Below are 17,734 nucleotides of genomic sequence, written 5' to 3'. Positions count from 1 at the left end.
CACACTGCTGCACGCCTCACACTGCTGCACACTACTGCATTACTCACACTGTTGCATGCTGCACACTGCCGCACGCCTCACACTGCTGCACACTGCTGCATTACTCACACTGCTGCATGCTGCACACTGCTGCAAGCCACACACTGCTGCACGCCACACACTGCTGCACGCCTCACACTGCTGCACGCCTCACACTGATGCACGCCTCACACTGCTCCACGCCACACTGCTACACGCCTCACACTGCTGCACGCCACACACTGCGGCACGCTACACACTGCTGCATTCCACACACTGCTGCACGCCACACTGCTGCACACTGCTGCATTACTCATATTGCTGCATGCTGCACACTACTGCACAACACAATGCTGCATGCCTCACACTGCTGCACGCCACACACTGCTGCACGCAGCACACTGCCGCACGCCTTACACTGCTGCACGCCTCACACTGCTGCATGCCCCACAATGCTGCACGCCACACACTTCTGCATGCTGCACACTGCTGCATTCTGCATACTGCTGCATGACTCACACTGCTGCACGTCTCACACTGCTGCACGCCTCACACTACTGCACGCCTCACACTGCTGCACGCCTCACACTGCTGCATGCCTCACACTGCTTCACGCCTCACACTGCTGCACGCCTCTCACTGCTGCACACTGCTGTATTACTCACACTGTTGCATGCTGGATACTGCCGCACGCCTCACAGTGCTGCACGCCTCACACTGCTGCACGCCACACTGCTACACGCCTCACACTGCTGCATGCCACACACTGCTGCACGCTACACACTGCTGCTCGCCACACTGCTGCACGCCACACTGCTGCACACTGCTGCATTACTCATACTGCTGCATGCTGCACACTGCTGCATGCTGCACACTGCTGCACGCCACACACTGTTGCACGCCTCACACTGCTGTACGCCTCACACTGCTGCACGCCTCACACTGCTGCACTCACACTGCTACACGCCTCACACTGCTGCATGCCACACACTGCTGCACGCTACACACTGCTGCACGCCACACACTGATGCGCGCCACACTGCTGCACACTGCTGCTTTACTCATACTGCTGCATGCTGCACACTGCTGCACAACACAATGCTGCATGCCTCACACTGCTGCACGCCACACACTGCTGCACGCCTTACACTGCTGCACGCCTCGCAGAGTGGGCTAAAGAACGGTGATGGATTCAACCCAGATCTTTTGACTGGGTGTGAGTGTTTGATTGGTTCAGATGCTCCGTCCATCACCACCCCCTTTTGTACCAGCCTCACACTGCTGCAGGCCACACACTGCTGCACGCCACACACTTCTAAACGCCTCACACTGCTGCACGCCTCACACTGCTGCACACCTCACACTGATGCATGCCTCACACTGCTGCACGCCTCACACTGCTGCATTACTCACACGGTTGCATGCTGCACACTGCCGCATGCCTCACACTGCTGCACGCCTCACACTGCTGCACACTGCTTTACTCACACTGCTGCATGCCACACACTGCTGCACGCCACACACTGTTGCACGCCTCACACTGCTGCACGCCTCACACTGCTGCACGCCTCACACTGCTGCACGCCACACTGCTACATGCCTCACACTGCTGCACGCCACACACTGCTGCACGCTACACACTGCTGCATTCTGCATACTGCTGCACGACTCACACTGCTGCACGTCTCACACTGCTGCACGCCTCACACTGCTGCACGCCTCACACTGCTGCACGCCACAAACTGCTGCACGCCACACACTGCTAAACGCCTCACACTGCTGCACGCCTCACACTGCTGCACGCCACAAACTGCTGCACGCCACACACTGCTAAACGCCTCACACTGCTGCACACCTCACACTGCTGAATGCCTCACACTGCTGCACACCTCACACTGCTGCACGCCTCACACTGCTGCACACTGCTGCATTACTCACACTGTTGCATGCTGCACAGTGCCGCACACCTCACACTGCTGCACGCCTCACACTGCTGCACACTGCTGCATTACTCACACTGCTGCATGCTGCACACTGCTGCATGCCACACACTGCTGCACGCCACACACTGTTGCACGCCTCACACTGCTGCACGCCTCACACTGCTGCACGCCTCACACTGCTGCACGCCACACTGCTACATGCCTCACACTGCTGCACGCCACACACTGCTGCACGCTACACACTGCTGCACGCCACACACCGCTGCACGCCACACTGCTGCACACTGCTGCATTACTCATACGCTGCATGCTGCACATTGCTGCACAACACAATGCTGCACGCCTCACACTGCTGCACGCCACACACTGCTGCACGCCACACACTGCTGCACGCCTCACACTGCTGCACGCCTCACACTGCTGCATGCTGCACACTGCTGCATTCTGCATACTGCTGCACGACTCATACTGCTGCACGTCTCACACTGCTGCACGCCTCACACAGCTGCACGCCTCACACAGCTGCACGCCGCACACTGCTGCATGCCACACACTGCTGCACTCCTCACACTGCTGCACGCCTCACACTGCTGCACGTCTCACACTGCTGCACGCCTCACACTGCCTAACGCCACACAACACCACCACATCACTCAGGGACACCACCATATCACTCTGTGACACCACCACATCACTCTAATACACCACCACATGACTCAGTCCAACCACATCATCACTCAGCACCACAACAGCATCACTCAGCACCACAACAGCACTGTCCTAGCTTGCTACCAAGAAGCATTGCCATAGCCAATAGGACTTGCATTAGGAAAGTGTAAGCTATTGTCTTTGTGAATAACAATGCTATTAATTTATATATTTTCAAAGCCAACACATATTTAAAAAATTGTCATTTACATAGCCAATAGCTCACTCATTAATAATGTGAGAGCTATTGCATTGCAAATGCTTGTAATAATGAGCCATATATCTATTTTACCCTCTATTTAAACATGGTTTTAGGGAAATTTTTAAGTGTAAACTGTATTGGCTGTGTATTTATGATGCTCTATTGCCTTGCTCTAATAATTGCTCTTGGTGTATTTATTTTGGGCTTTTATTAGCCAAATAAAGAATCTTTGACTGACTGACTGAACTATAATTGTGGGAAAAAGGAAACTTCAAAGCTGTGAAACCGACTTTTGCTACAGAGTCGTTAACTCAGAGGTTGTGTAGCTGGTATAAGAACTTGCTTCCTGGACGTTCGAATCTGATCGCTGCAGTGAGAACTTTAAATAATTGCTGAGATAAAATTCCTGAATCTACAGGTAACGCGCTTCTCAGCAGCAAATATACGAACCGAAGCTCATGACAGCACAGAACCCTTAAGCAAGATGGCGGATAGGAGATTCCTTGTTCCTGCTGCGTCACGTGATAACTGCGCTATGCCCTCACCCCTCCCGCCGGGATTCTCGGTCTACAAATAAAGGATAAAGCAGATAGTGATGCAACTGAAATGCAGGTAGCTCCTCCGCAGTTGCGGATTGGCTAGGGCGCACCAAGAGCGCACCCTGATTGGCGGACTTTTTCCCTGGGTCATCGGTGAACGTCATTGGCTGAAAAGTAGGTTAGTGGTGCGACATTTAGTGAAGGCAGAAAGTAGGTCAGGGATGGGGCTGCTGTTTACAGCCTCGCGGTGTGTTACATAGATCCAGGGAGCGCGGGCTGTCACTGGAGCTGCTGCTGGTGAGTACCCCAGCCTTGCTCGTCTGGCACGTTTTGCAGGACTTACTAGGGTGAAGCCGGCTCTTTCCGGGTAGGAGAGTGGGATTGACTTTGAAAGGTGTGTAGGGTGCGAGTTTTAATTATACAAGACTGATTCAGGGATGGTGGCTTGAATGCGGATATGGGGGAAGCGCAGATGTGGAATCACTGCTGAGACAGGTGCAACTCAGAGCTGTCAGGCAAATCTCCCCGAACAGGGACTAGCCGAGTCCTAACCCGGCGGTGTCAGCTGCTGGTGGTTGCGGGATGCTGCTGCCGCACTTCTGTGCCCTGTGTCGCACAGCTGGTGCGATTAAGAGGCTGACATTGAGGGCCGAGCGTGGCCGACGCGGTGAGCGGCAGGTTGTGATCCTGAGGAGGGGTGCGTCTCACTCCAGGTGAGGAGACATTTGGGTATCCAGCAGAGGATTTACATGAGCTACTTCTGAGACAGGGACGGGCACGAAAAGCAGAGATGGCAATTTAAGGCATCATCTCCCTTAATGTGGCATGCTACTGGAGGTGGTCGAGGCACTGACAAGTCGAGCCAAGTGCCTGGCTCGGTTCGAGATCCTCTTGGAACTTCAAGTCTAACCGGACTTTCACGGGAGGACATATGGCTGTGGTTACTACTGGCCCTGCAACATGGGCAACCAGGCTCGAATCCTGGCGAACTTCCATGTCCCGAAAAAGGGTAACAGGTAGTCTATTCCTCATTGTTGAGCAAGATTCGCCTATCTAAAAGTGCCAAAAATAATGTTCTGCCCGTTACTTAGCCTCTAATCTCATCCTTCAAGAATTAAGGTGGAAGTATTAGAATTTGTTGTGCGAAAGAGATACTCGTCTAGTGGCTGAATTGCACAGTGTAAAACCAGTGGCATAATGCAACTTCCCTCCTTCCTGCACAATGTGATGATGTGCCCCTTGGGCTAATGGTTGCGGCTGCAGGGTTGTGGCCTCCCTGTGCAGCAGTGACTGCAAGAGTCTGCATTATACCCCTGCATTAAACTAGAAATCTGGGATCAATCCCATCTTTTTTGCTTGGTTGAATTGTGTGATCCTAGGCAAATACTTTATTGCACCGAACTCCCTCTTTGCTGATTATCAAGCGCACATTCAAATACTTAAGTTGTTCATTATAGATATGATGGTTCATTCAAATGATGCGTCCAGGATATGTACTGTACAAAAACCTCTCTTCTGGTGAGTTAATAGCCGATAATTTTGCTCTATCTAAAGTAAGAATCCAGTCCATATACAGGGTACACAAGGCAACTAACTTACCTCTTACTGCACTGTTAGCATTGTCATCAGCGTGTTTTAAATAACTCTCACGTGTAATATTTATCAATGCTGAGATATAATCTGATGTGCTAAGGTGAGATGCTTCCACGTGTAAAAAATGCACTATTTTTTAATGCTGAAGACAATTTATCATACTCTGACTTGGTGTTTATTACATGATTTACTTGCCAAATATTATCAAGGCTAGGCTTTTACTCGGGCTCTTGGACCCATGGCCGACCCTTGGCTTGGCTCTTCCTTTTAATTTCTTGTCTAGCCCTCCTCTTGATGGTTCAAGCAGCAAACGAGACCAGAATTCTTAAGGGGAAAATGTTGTGGTCCAAATGAGGGCCAGGCACCAATTAAACTGCTTTGAAGCCGCAATTTGTATTGACCGGGCATTAGTGAAAAATCATTCGGAAAATGATTTCTGAGTTGCTCGTCGATTCGAAGAGAATCAATATGGCATTTTATGTCTTTGATTAAAACATCGTTGTTTATGAACACAAGTAATAAGTACGGTTCCGGCTCTGTGTGTATTTACCCTTTTCTTTCAGACCATGCTTTGGGTTTGCACAAGAGCCCACTTTTCCACCTTCTGGGTACCTTTTTTGATGCTAGGGCAGCATTCTTTCGTCTTCTGTAGACACATCTGCATGAATCTGCATCATATCCACTCTTATTCGTTTGCTCACTGACTTTCTGACTGTGCAGAAGGATGATCGTACTGCAAAAGCCGTGATTTGATTCTCTCTACTCATACCAGCCCTCTCATCCCTTGCGCTCCAGCAGGCTGTATACATCACACCTGTTCCCTTCCCACGCGGCATCTACACCTTGTCACAGCACCCCTTCCCGTGCGCTCGGTCTTTTTACCTCCATACCTGCTCCCTGGCCGCCTCAGCATCACGTCACTCCGCCCCCTTCCTAGTGCTGTTGCCTTGTGACCATCACACAAGTGTGTGACCCCTTTCCTGACCCTCTCTGCTACTCGCCACACGTCTCTCGTTTATCGGGTGACCCTTTCTTCGCCTCCAGGTTGCTTCACGTCACACTGTCTCCGCTCTTTGCAATCAATGCTCGGACGTCAGCGTTCCCAGTCTCTTAGATACCGCGCTGCTGGTTTTCACAAACCACTGCCGCGAGACACATTATGGTCTGATTGGAGACCCCAGCTACAGCCAGATGAAGCCGCCTACATTTTTATTGTAAAGTGCGTGTTTTGAGCGAACCTGCAGCCGATTTTCTTGCGCAACATAAACTGACACGTCTCAGTTGATCACAGTATAGTGGCTAAACATCTGCACATTAACACTCCATCCTGAATCGAGTATAATAATTATTTTTTGTCACTGCTCTCCTGTAAATGTAAGTTGTCGTATTTGTTCTCACTTGTTTTTTTTCCTCCATGTTGGACAAAATGTGTCAAAGCTAATATTTTCAATTCACAATGTCTGAAATGCAGAATCTGTCATACATCATTTTTGGTGCAATCAGTACGAACTTTTGTCATAAGGAGAAACAAGCGCTTTTGGGACCTCATACATTTTTGAAAATGGTTTAATTCCTTTTCTGTGGATCTGTTTTGTGAAAACCGTTTACACTTACATATTCATTTGCACCGAATACATGGAGTGTGGACAGCTACCTGGTTTTGTGAAAAATGAAAATGTGTCTGCCTTTTATAAATACTTTTCATAAACGCAACCTTTTATACATACTTTTCATAAACGCAACTTGGTTTGGTGATAAGCAGCCAGCACTTCTGTTTTTAGCTTACAGATAAGGTGTTTTCTAAGCACATCCATGAAACAGCTGTTCTCATTAAACAGGGAGAAGGTTGAGGTAGTCCATGAACTGCATCGGGGCCTTGCCACATACCACAAACTCAGCGCTCTAAAACGTAGAAGAAGATATGGCAACAAGAGATATGTCTGTTTACGCCCCACTGCCAACTGTGTGAAGTAAACGTGAAGGACTAATACCCAACATATTTCCCACCCCACCAGCAGCCCTGCCATGATTTCTCTCTATTCAGCGCCGTGATATCCCTTGGGATGAATGATGCGCTCTATAAATAAATAAATAAATAAATAAATAAATGTACGGCCATGGCAATATTATTGCCTTGGTTTTAGAGTGTTATACAGATCCTTCCTTCAAATGAATTCCTCCCAGTAATATCCCAAAAGGTTATAAGCACGGCTACTGACATTACATTACAGTGGAGAACCAGATTATGCTGTTAAAGAAAGGAAAATGATGTGCCAATTTGCGCAGTATTATTCAATTAGAGGCAAGTAATGAAGGATAACATGGCATGTGTACTTCAGGTTGACCCATCGGGGATTGTTGGTGTTCAACAATCAATTTTATTGTTATCCAACATATTGATACTCATTCTATCAATCTCAGACAAATGAAAGGCTCAGCCGACCTACCAAGATTAGTACCTGTGAACAAGAGGCCTATTCCAGCTCCCTGAAATGGTTTCATTGGTTCATTGACCTACCTTATCCCACATATCAACCTATCTTCATATTTTAGCGCCCTTTGATACCACAGGTGAACCCAATGCTAAATAAAATACGTAGATTTATTAAGAAAGACAACTAAACTCATTCGCCAGACTCTATTCCAAGCGTTATCCCATAACAAATAATCACAGGATTAACTTTAATTGTTATGGGATAACGCATTGTTATGGAGTAAGGCTTGGAATAGAGACTGACGAATGAGTTTAGCTGTCTTTTGAATGCGTTTAGTTGTCTTTCTGTGACACAGAAACAGTTTTTATTAGTATTTGTATTTTTGAGCTTCCAGAGTAAAATAATTTGTGTAAAGCAGTCACTCACTGTGTTGCCTCGATCAGAAACACGCATGTGCAAGCTGTGAGAAAGTGGCTCTATATATACTGGACTAGAATGAAGTACAGTGTGTATAGAGTCTACCAACCCCAGAGGTATAACAGAGGTTAAAGTCAGAACTTACCTTACTCTCCAAAGTGGTAGCTTGGTCGAGAAGTAAGGCAGTACCAGAGCACAGTGTAAAGCATTTGTTGTACACACTCAGTCAGCAAAAGGTTTCACACACTCAAGGACTGAACTCCAGGCCAATTTTTTTTATATCCACAGATATATGTGTTTTATTTTTAGAGCCAACAATTATTAAAAATATACTTTTCTTGTTATGAGTTCTCTCATGTAATTACTTTGCAAAGGAGCAATAAAGTTCATGCACACAATTAATACAGTATTGACAGTAAGCAACACAATCCTAAAACACACTATAGCATTGAGCTCAATGGGTTTTCCACATGTAAGTACAGTTGATTACTAATTAGAATACTTTAGTAGTCCCAGGACTAGATCTTAGATTCAGTCCTGGGGTCTAAGCTGAAACCAGATTAGCAAAAACGTTTTAGTTACTGTAGTGAATTTTCATGAATATAAAGCTGTTTTAAAAGTTCACACTTAGAAACTTTTCAATGGAAATCTGACAATGTTATTCAATGGGAGAAAATTCAGGTTGCAGGTAAAGTACCCTCACATTACTTTTGTAACCCAGCACTGGTCTCCTAGGGCCAGCACTGGGGTCTTAACTCAAAACAGGTAGGTAATTGTGTTTCAGTATTTCGTGTGATTTTTAAAGAATATTTCCAGTTTTCAAAAGTAGACACTTAGAAGAAATTTAATAGAAAAGTAGAAAATGGGTTCATATGGAGAAAATACAGATTACTAGTAACCCCGCTAGGGATTACTTTTGCGGTTCAGTACTGGGCTGAAAGGTACAGCACTGGCTTCTCCCCTGATCACAGGTGAGTACTTCGGAATTCGGACTTTGGCTGATTTTATGTGAATATTTTCAGATTTCAAAACTTCACACTTAATGAGTAAATGTTATCCAATGGCAGGTAAGTAAATTACCGGTTTCCAGGTGAGTACTTGGTTTGTGAAGTTAAGGTTCTGGGCATAGACTCAGGGGTCCCCCAGGGTCAAGTAAGTACAGTTAGTTCACTCCCAGCGGCACAGGGGCGGCCGGGTGCAGAGGTAGGTAGGCCCAATGATATCCAATGAGGGGGCCTTCGGTTGGTGGCTGCTGGCAAGCAGGCCACGGGGCTGTGGCAGCTGGGCTCCTGGTCACTTGCTCAGGGCAAGGGGAGAAGTAGGATAGGACACAGGGGTCACAGCCAGCGGCACTCGGACGGCTGGGTGCAGGGTGCATTTGAGCCGTCGGGCGCTCAATGTTATCCAACGGGAAAGGTCAAAAAGGAACAAAGGCTGCAGGCTCGGGGACGGAGACTCTCCAGGGGCGACCAGTACTTCGAGAGGTAAGTTGGGATCTTGGAGCACAGGTAGTTACCCCAAAGGGAGGCACAGGGGGCTGTAGGGCGCCGGGTGCAGGGGTGTCTTTGGGTGTCGGAAAAGCGTACCCTCGGCTGGTCACGGTTGGGGGGAGCCTGGTTCTGAGTCTGCAGGCGTCGGCTGGTTCAATGAGGAGGGTCTTTGGGCACTGGACTTCGGGTCCCAGTCGCCGGGGGGACGTCCTCGTGGTCTTGGTTCGGTTGGGCCCGGCCCGGGCTCGGCGGGTGCACAGTGGGCTGGTCCGGAGCTTCCTGGTTGGCACCAGGTGGGTTGTTGCAGCAGAGCCTCTGCTGATGGGAGGCCCAGTCTTCAAGAGGGTCAAGGCAGGCAGGTCCTCCGGGTGTCCCAAGGTTGCTGTCCGCAGGAGTCGCTGGGATTAAGCAGGAGCAGTTTCCAGGATCGACAGGCCGGTAGGGCTGGGGCCAAGTCAGTTGTTGTCATCCTGTTGTTAGCAGCTGGACGGCGGGTCTTCTTCTTGATCTTCTTTCTTCTTTTCGTATCGGGATCTGAGGAAGAAAGCTTCAGGGAGCCCCTAAATACTGAATTTAGGGGCGTTACAGGTAGGGTAAGGACAGGGACCAATGGGTCCCTGCCCTGGGGTGAGTACACCCCCTAGCCTGCTCCTCTCCTGTGGGAGGGGGGCAGGGGCCTAGCTGTGATTGGGCAGGGCTCCCCATCTTCAAGATGGCCAGAGCCCGGGGTCGTGCTTCACCTCGTCTCCCCCACCTGAGGGGTGGGGTTGGCATAGGCTGGCACCCCCCCCCTTCCTGACGTAGTTTTTCCCGTCAGTCTTCCCGCCAGAGTGGGGTGCAGGACTGGTGGGGGCTGGTTGCTGGGTACAGCAAATGGTCTGGAGAAGCTCACAGAGGCGGCATGCCTTTGAAGCTTCCCCCTGCCCATCCTGGGGGAGAAGACATAGCACCTCGCCCAGGATGTGCATTGTTGCAGGCCCAGGAGAGGGGGGTTCTCCTACCTAGGGGTCCAGCAACATGTCTGCTGTGTGGCAGCCTCTGCAGCCACTCAGCCAGACGTGGATTGTAGGTTAGGTTTTCAGGGGGCATCTCTAAGATGCCCTCTGGTACATTTTACATTAAATCTCTCACTGGCATCAGTGCGGGTTTAATGTGCTGAGAAGTTTGGTACCAAACTTGTCAGTCTTCAGTGTAGCCATTATGGTACTGTGGAGTTCGTAATGAAAACCTCCCAGTACCATATACTCTTAATGGCATCACTGCACTTACAGTGCCCAGGAATGGCCCTGGGTACTGTAGGGGCACAGGGATCATGCACCTGGGCCCACACCACTGGCATAGGGCACCCAGCTAGAGGGGTGACTGATGTATGCCAGGGCAGTGGGATTGTGGGCATGGCATACAGGTATGTGTGCCATGTCGACTCTTTGTTTAGTTTTGTACCTAGGCACTCACCCTGCCAAGGGCAGTGTGTGGGTACCCAGGTACAGGGCCCCTAAGGGTGGCACAATACGTGCTGCAGCCCTTAGGGGTCTTCTCTGGTCACCATGCCCTGGGTACCTAGGGTACCATTTACTAGGGGCTGATAGGTGGCCGGAGATGCCAATTGGGTTTTGTTTCAACACAGTTTTTAGGGAAGGAACACAGGCCCTGGGCACCTGGTTGGCAGGAGCCCAGGGAACACTCAGTCAAAGCACATCAGCAGTCAGAAAAAAGTGAGGGCATACCAATGCAAGAAAGATGGCACTTTCTCACACAAGCTGTCTCTTTTTTTAATGAAAGACTTTTCTTTCGAATTCTCTGGACCCCACTGAAAACGTGGCAGAAGTTTCTGGTTTACTCTGTGCTCACTACGTAGGGCCTCTGTAAGCAGACAAAAGGCCCTACACAATGGAGTTTTTTTGTACATTACATATCAATTATATACCTGTTTCTTCACAAGGCTCTTACTGATTAACAGTGTAGGACTTTAAAAAGGAATAAAACATGTTTGGGACTTAATCTTCTTAACTTGAGTGCCATGAGGAAATAACCGGTACTTGGAGAACACTGGGTTGTAAACGTACGTTGGCATGAATGATGAAACAAACAGTTTCAGCGAATCTTTCTTTCCAATTGGATTTGCACTTAAGGTCGTAGTTTGTTGCTGTGAAACAAAGCTCCAGCCAATCAGTCCCCCCCAACACATATTAAAGTGAGATCATATTAAGGTAATCAAATTGGTTTGTCTAGGGTGTGTCTACATTGCATGGTGTAGTTGCATTGATTATTGTAGCCATAGCATCCTTCATGACATGGTTGGCATGACTCTGTTGTGTATTCGAGGACTACTGTCTGGTTTGTGACACGTTGAACCGAGCCATATTGTGGATAGGGAAACTAAACACTCATGTGATTGGGTGTTTCCAGAACTTTAGTGTTAGTGCTAAATAAATTGCACTATAAAGCTTTGGGCCAAATCAGGCTGTGAAATAACTTGATGGGAACAAGTTTGTAGTGTGAAAGGGGCGAGCAACAAGGTTTCGTTCCCGTCTCCGTCTGTGTGATCCGAAGCTCTGCCGTTTTAGTATCAGTTTGGTTAATGCTAAGCAATTTTTATGGACATATGACTCTACCTATTGTACTGTATCCTTATGCAAATGAAATTCGATTCCAAGACAGAACACCTACCGGCCTCCAGCAAGCTCTAGATAAATTGTTGCACCACACAGTGTGTCATTCCGTGGTTGTTATCCTCATTAATGCCCAGGTAATGTGCTTTGCAGGGCGCCCACTAATCAGAATTGGTTCCGTAAAAGACACTTAATTGTAAGGAGTTACCAAATATATATATTTCGGTGAAACAATTAATCAGGAGCCTGGATTACCTGATAAACAAGCATTTGCAATGCAATAGGTCTCGCATTAGGAAAGTTTGAGCTATTGGTATTGTATTGACAAATATTTTATTTATGTGTTGGTTTTGAAAATAGCGAAATTAATAGCTTTGTCATTTACAATGCCAATAGTTTTAACTTTCACAAATGGGACACCTATAGCATTTGTAATGCAATATGTGTTGTACTGGGGGAGGGGGCGGGGGGCTGGTGGTCGGAGGATCATTGGAAGAGCCAGGTCATGAGTCCCTCCCTGAAGTGGTTCAGCTACGCTGATCGCCAGAGGTGCGAGTTAGTCAAACCAGTGTGGGTTAGAGCAAGGCTATTTGTGAATGCCCAAACTGGTGTGAAGGCGCGCCAGATGTGTGGGCGCTTGACGGGTGCATCCACATCTGGAACAAGATGAAGTGTGGTGGATGAGTACGTAAAACCACTCCTAGGCCAATTGTGGTGCTGCCTAGAAGATGCCTCAATAACAATAGCTGACTTACTTTAATGTCGTGCTGGCCACGCCCCCCTCCTCACAGACACAGATAAAATGGGGTCGCATCGGAAGAGAGCCCTCGCCTCCGTTCTGACTCTCAACTCTCAAGGCTGCGGCCTTCGGAGCCTCAAACTGATTTAATGGAATTTGTATGTCTGAATGAAGATAATTTAATTGTGTTTTCAGTTCTCGTCCCCCGCCTTCCACCCGGCATGGAGTGGGAAGCTCTGGCGAGCTGTCGGTTCGGATTGGGGAGGACGGTAGGCCGCTCCCCGAATCATTTTGTCCCTTTGCCGGGGTTGTCACCACTGACAGGCCTCATGTTTATTTCATGGAGCGTCGCGGCTGTCTCCTTCCCCCGATCCCCCGATGTCATTAACGTGCAGAGAGAAAACCCTGCAGCGCCGGCCTTAATGAATCCGGCCGCGGCGGCCCGGCCGGCCTCCCTACCTCGTTACCAAAAGCTCACCGCGTCAAATTAAAGCAAGGAGGAGGGGGAAAAATAATAATCACAAGATGAAAAACAAGCCGTGAGCGTGCACTCTCCCGAACTTCCGGTCTTGGGATGTGCACGCTCACGGCAGTCGTGGGGCGGGACTTCCGACTTTGCGAGAAGCCCGCGCCCACAGAGTGGATGGCAGCAGAAGTAAGGAGAGGCGGCTGAGGCGGTAAGTGGGGCTTGGCACCTGTGTGTGAGCGTGTGTGTATGCAGTGTGTGTGTGTGTGCGATGGCGGCGGCGGGGGGAGGGGAGGTCTTTGTATGTGTGCGTGCGTGCGTGAGTGTAGGTGCGCTGGTGTGTGTGTGGGGGGGTCTCTGTGTGTGCGTGTAGGTGCGCTAGTGTGTGTGTAGGTGCGGCGAGGGGGGTGTGTGTGTGTGAGTGTGCGTCTGGCTGTGTATGCGTGTGGCTGTGATGTGCGCATGCGTGAGTGTGCGTGCGCATGCACGCAGTGAAATCCAGCCGGAGAGCGCGTGGCACTTTCTTGTCCTTCATTCCCCCGAGTCAGCTAGCTATAGTTCTCCACCTGGACCGCATCCTTCGGATGCGTGTATTCCAGGCTCGACCTAAAAATGAGCATCACCCTAAATATGCTCTGTAGTTTTTATAGCAACTACAAGGATATTTTTCTGGGGGCAATTTTCAAAACGTAAAGATTGTCACTCGTACCTCCCATAACTTATGGTGCTGTAGAATGGCTTTGTCACAGCAGGCTTTGTGTTCTACTTGCATGAGGTAGGAATGTGGAACCCAGGACCGCATTCTACATTCCTATGAACGCAGTGGGGATTCAAAAACGGGCAGTTGGAGCTTGGCTAGCAGGGAAAGAACTGCCGGCTGTCGCAAGACGAGTCCTGTACATTAATAAACCTGTTCATGAACTTACCGCCGAGTTGACTCTTCATCTGGCTTCAAGACTTTCCAGGGCCAAGTTGGAAACTGCTCTCTGGCCATTTTTAGCTCGAGCCTGGGCAGCGCATGCACTGCTCTGTGCTCCATGCTGTATTGGAGTATGGATCTGAAGCCCTGCCCACTCTCCGCCAATATTTGTCATTGGCTTGTGCCATTATCATTCGTAAATGCTGGCCTCTGATTCGTTATTAGGCTTGTTAGCCCCTCCTTGGTACCGCCTTGTCTTCCTTTGCAACCTCCCATGAGAACTGGCCCCTTTACTTCTATTGTTACATGGTACGTCTTATTTACTCTGTAAGCACTATTTTCTTTAATGGTTTCGCCTACTGCAGGCGCTACATGCTTTCCTGCAACATTCAATGTGTCAAGCGTGCTTTCATGGGGCGCTTTTCCAAAAAAAGCAGTTTGTCAACTTGACAAACAAATGCTTTTTTGGTAAAAGCGCCCATTAACGCGCTTTTCACTTTAATAGAGGCAACAGGCTTTTCTTTAGACACGGCTCGTCTAAAGAAAGGAGCGTGGCCTTCATTAACGGGAAAGCACATCATGGGACGCCTGTAAACAACCAGCATTTGCAATCCAATAGGTCTTGCATTTTAGAAACTTTGACTTATTGGTATTGTAAATGACAATGCATTTTTTTAATTGCAGATGAATACAAGGCATTGTCATTTACAATGCCAATAGCTCAAAATCTCGCAATTGCGAGATTTATTGCATTACAAACGCTTGTTTCAGATTTATCAGTGTCTCCTCGTTGAAGGTGATCAGTATATGTTCTGCACAGTATGCAAGTATTAATATTTGTCTTCAAAGCATCTGCGGCTAATAGTAAAGTGCTCCCTGTGCTAATCTACACAGAACGTGTTGCTCAAAGAAGTCGAGAGGTCAACGGTTGTCTTCTTTTGTATGGACTGGATCACAATACTTAACTGCATTGCCATTTTTATGATACTAACTCAATCCTCCATCGATTTATGGGTGGGATTAAACATCAGTTAATCTAATTTAATCTAATTTGCATCCATGGCAGAAAATCAGATTATTATCAGGAAAAAATCATACACTTTATTTGTCACTATGAGCGAAACTGTCTTTTAAGCATTTTCGTTGTATTAGTAACAATTGTTCCTTCGGATTCAATTACATAAGAAATGAGCACAGCACTGTTTAACTCTGCTTCAGGTAACACCTGAGTTGCACGTTTTGGAGATCAGTCTAAAGAAAAACATGGTAATAGTTAAGTCAAGCAAAGCAGAGTTTTTTTGGAAACCTAAATTATAGTTTGCAACTATACCCAGTAAAGTTGCTACAAAAGAGTGATGATGCAGTGCATAAACCTGATTCAAATTTGTCTGAATCAAATGGTAGTACAGCACAAATCTTTGGATGCCAGAGTACAAATTTGAAGAAATGTGGACGCCAAGTTGTTAATTAAGTAATGGTCCATTTGTTTAAAGGGATTGTTGTGTAAATTAACTTGCCCTTCCTTAGTGTTTAGGCTGTTTGTAGTAAGGTGTCCTGTGCGCTCTCATGGGGGCACAGAATGTTTACATATAATGTCTTGTCCACATTCTGCTTTTGCCATTCTGGGTGTTCTGTCAAACAGTTACCGTTGGACCGAAACACTGGGAACACGAGAGGAGCGGTCCTGGGCTCTTGTACTCTACGGAGCATCTTTAATAAATTGCTTGCTTCAGAACCTGCACGGCTCCCATTATCTTTCACGTACTAGGGATCCTACTTGTTACAATCCAAACTTTGGGCCTGATTACAATGTCAGATGGACTGCCACCGACAGGCCGCTGGTGGCGCTCCACCCAACAGGCTATTGGTCTGACCGGTGCATTTCAATGCAGGCGGTTGGACCACAGAGGTCTTGTGGAAAGACCGCAGCCCTCCTACAGGATCTAGGCAATTGGATTTGTATCCCTTACATGAACGAGATGCCTAAGCAGGCACTGCCGTTGGGGTTACGATGTCCCTCTGTGACAGCCTTTTCTGGCAGTCTAACCACCATGAAACGGCTGTCAGAAACAGACGTTAGGGGCCCCAAGCAGGGCCCCTATCACCTGTGACCACTGTAAAGTGACCCCACTCATCCATGCAGAATGTGACAGGCATCACATGGTGCCTTGCACACGGTGCACGGATGTGCACAAAGGGCTTTTTTCCTCTGAGGCTTCTGCTTTAGCCCTTTTTCTGGACCGCAGTGGGAAAAAGCCTTTCCGACCGCCACCACAGCAGTCAGATCGTAATATGGCATGGATCTCTTGACCGCCGCAACAACGGTCACCGGTCCGACTGCCCGATATTGTAATCTGCCCCTTTCTTTTTTATCAATGTTTCAACCTATAAAGCAAAAGATACCATGCTGGGTCCTCATCAAGTCTGAGGAAATAGGGACTGCTGAGTCAAGCTCCACCTTCAGGTGATATAGTAGCTATTTTGCAAGTGTGCACGTATCTCTTGACGAATCTGCATGAGAGAGGATACTTGGTTTAATGATCACTTTTAATTTAAGGACGCTCATACCTAGTAACATCAAGACACTACAAAGGAATTGCTTGTCTCGTATGCAGCATAATATTGTTTCTCTGTCTGCTTTACAGGTTGAATGTTACCAACATATTGCAAATTCTTTTAAACCATAAGTGCATTATTTATTTTCAAATGCGAGTTGCCTTCTAAGCTTCTTAAACTAATGCTTGGATTGGAATCTTAAGCGATAGCATATAATGGTAAATTCTTTAGATGACAGATAAAGTCAAATCACAATCTTTGCTACATGCCTGCCATCAAGTAATTATAAAAATATGTTTATTACGACTATATCTAGTATATTAAACTGTGAGATATTATTTAATTTCAAATAATCATTAGACATTTAAACATTTACAAATCTTCCTCTGCGTAATAGTCAAGAAAAACCTACGGACCACCCACATTACATAAAAAAATGTGCATATTAAATAAGAAACCTTATTTTTTACATCCTTGTCTTTATTCCATATTTAAATAGAACAGGCTTAAAAAATAAATGCCTTGATGATTTAAAATATATACAATGCATGTACATTAGAACAGCTCAGTCTTAGCCCACAGCCACAGTTCCTATCTCCATCGAGGAGAGCTTTCACTCTGCCTCAACGAGCAAAAAATGCGTTTAGCCCAATTCGGAATTTTAATTATACCTTTTGCACTGAGGAATTGAGTAACCCTAAAAAATATGGGTACATGGTTTTAATCCTGCCAGAACTCTCTTAAAAAGAAGGTGGAAGTCTTTGAGGCCTGGTAACTTGGGTCTCTAAGCCTGGATTCAATAGATCAATTTTAATTTAATCCCGTCTTAAATAAAAGCAGGGGATCATCTGTCTTATTATCTTTTATCTTACAATATTTGAATATGCAGTAAAGCCGTTCCTTACATGCCCCACCCACCTTAATTTGTTCAGGTAAATCCCATTGTTGCAAAGGGTTGACACTTTGATTTAGTTGCTCTTAACTATCGGTGCTAAAATCGTATACTTGGGTTCATCGCCTTACTGTTCCATGATTTCCAATTGGCTTCGATTCTTACAGCTTGAACCCTGGCACATAAGGGGAATCCTAGGAGAATT

The 17,734-nt window shown here is 47.4% G+C and overlaps 1 protein-coding gene across 3 annotated transcripts in view; it reads left to right on the top strand.

Moving 5' to 3' along the window:
* The first annotated feature begins 3,562 nt into the window (after nt 1-3,562).
* BMAL1 (basic helix-loop-helix ARNT like 1) overlaps nt 3,563-17,734 on the top strand; it is a 659,821-nt gene continuing 645,649 nt past the window's right edge. For 2 of the 3 annotated variants that reach the window (XM_078680911.1, XM_078680910.1), the window contains exon 1: nt 3,599-3,707. The gene's annotated coding sequence lies outside the window, so the exon portion shown is untranslated. Of the gene's footprint in view, nt 3,708-17,734 lie in introns of all 3 variants that reach the window. The other variant, XM_078680912.1, reaches the window with a different exon arrangement.

The sequence above is a fragment of the Lissotriton helveticus genome, chromosome 3_1 (assembly GCF_964261635.1).
Source record: "Lissotriton helveticus chromosome 3_1, aLisHel1.1, whole genome shotgun sequence".
In the NCBI taxonomy this organism is placed as follows: domain Eukaryota; kingdom Metazoa; phylum Chordata; class Amphibia; order Caudata; family Salamandridae; genus Lissotriton; species Lissotriton helveticus.
This window is presented reverse-complemented; position numbering and strand designations above follow the sequence as displayed.